Source organism: Galeopterus variegatus, unplaced genomic scaffold (genome assembly GCF_000696425.1).
Source record: "Galeopterus variegatus unplaced genomic scaffold, G_variegatus-3.0.2 Scaffold1657, whole genome shotgun sequence".
Classification (NCBI taxonomy): Eukaryota; Metazoa; Chordata; class Mammalia; order Dermoptera; family Cynocephalidae; genus Galeopterus; species Galeopterus variegatus.
Window position 1 is genome coordinate 37,274 of NW_007727768.1, and position 1,584 is coordinate 38,857.

Sequence of the window (1,584 nt, forward strand, 5' to 3'; positions counted from 1 at the left end):
AGCCACGGGCCGGCCCTAAATATTTTATTTTTAAATTACTTTATTTTATTTTATTTTATTTTATTTTATTTTATTTATTTATTTATTTTTTATAGAAGATGACCGGTAAGGGGATCTCAACCCTTGGCTTGGTGTTGTCAGCACCACGCTCAGCCAGTGAGCAAACCGGCCATCCCTATATAGGATCCGAACCCGTGGCCTTGGTGTTATCAGCACTGCACTCTACTGAGTGAGCCATAGGCCGGCCCTTATTTTATTTTTTATTTTTATTTTACCAACTGTCTTGTAGTTCTTTCCCATAGATCTAACAAATAATCCTATGAATAAAGCAAAACCACAGAGTTACCGTATGAGGTGCTTCCAACACTGCATAAATATTTTAGTATGTATACTCCAAAACGTAGCCACAAAACCATTATCACACCTAAAGAAAAACAAAAAAAAATTTTTTTTTTCAAAAGATGGCTGGTAAGGGGATCTCAACCCTTGACTTGGTGTTGTCAGCACCACGCTCTCCCGAGCCACGGGCCGTCCCTGAACCTACTTTTTTTTTTAGTGGAATTATAAAATTATTTATTTTTTCATTGTACATGTTTATAGGGTACAGTTTGTCATTTCAATACATGAATACATTGTATAGTGATCCAATCAGAGCAGTTAGCCTATCTATCACCTAAACATTTATCATTTCTTTGTGGTTATACATTCAAGATCCCTTTTTCTGGCTATCTAAGTATAAAATACAATATTATTAGCTATTGTCACCCTAGGGCACCCAACTTATTCTTCCTATGTAACTGTAGCTTTGTCACCTTGTACCAGTCTACCAACACTTCCCTGACCCCTACACGACATTTCCTGCCTCTGGTAAACACTATTGTACTCTCTCTATCTCCCTTTCTTTTCTCTCCTTTTCTTTTAAATTTATTTTTCTTAATTGACATATGATAATTATATATATTTATGGAATACAAGATGATATTTGGGTGCACTCATACTGTGTGCAATGATCGTATCAGGGTGCATAGTGTGTCCATCACCTCTGAACCAATCTTTTATAAATTGGTCCACTGAGGCCTTTTTAAGGAGATAGCAATACATCTGAAACACAGAGCCATGTTTCCTAAATTGTCTGTGGTCAAGAACCAGTTTTTCTGTTTTTAAAATTTTCAGTCGGATGCAGATAAGCATTTTTGTGAAATGCAATAAAAATGACTTACCTCAAAAGCAAAATTTTTAAAACTTATACAGGGCAGGTGTTGGCAAACTATAGCCTGCAGACCACATCAAGTCCACAGCCTGTTTGTGCACAGCTCATAAGCTAAGAATGCATCAAACATTGAAAAATGGTTGGAAGAAAATTAAAGGAAGATTTTATGATGTGAGAATTATGTGAAATACAAATTTCAGTGTCTGTAAAGGAAGTTTTCACAGCCATGCTCACTCGGTTATGTCAAGTTCAATGTCATATGTTTTGGCCCTGCAGCAGCAAAGTTGAATAGTAATGACAAAGACCATGTGGCCTCCAAGTCAAAATATTTGCTATTTGGTCTTTTGTAGAAAATGTTTGCAGACTTTGACACT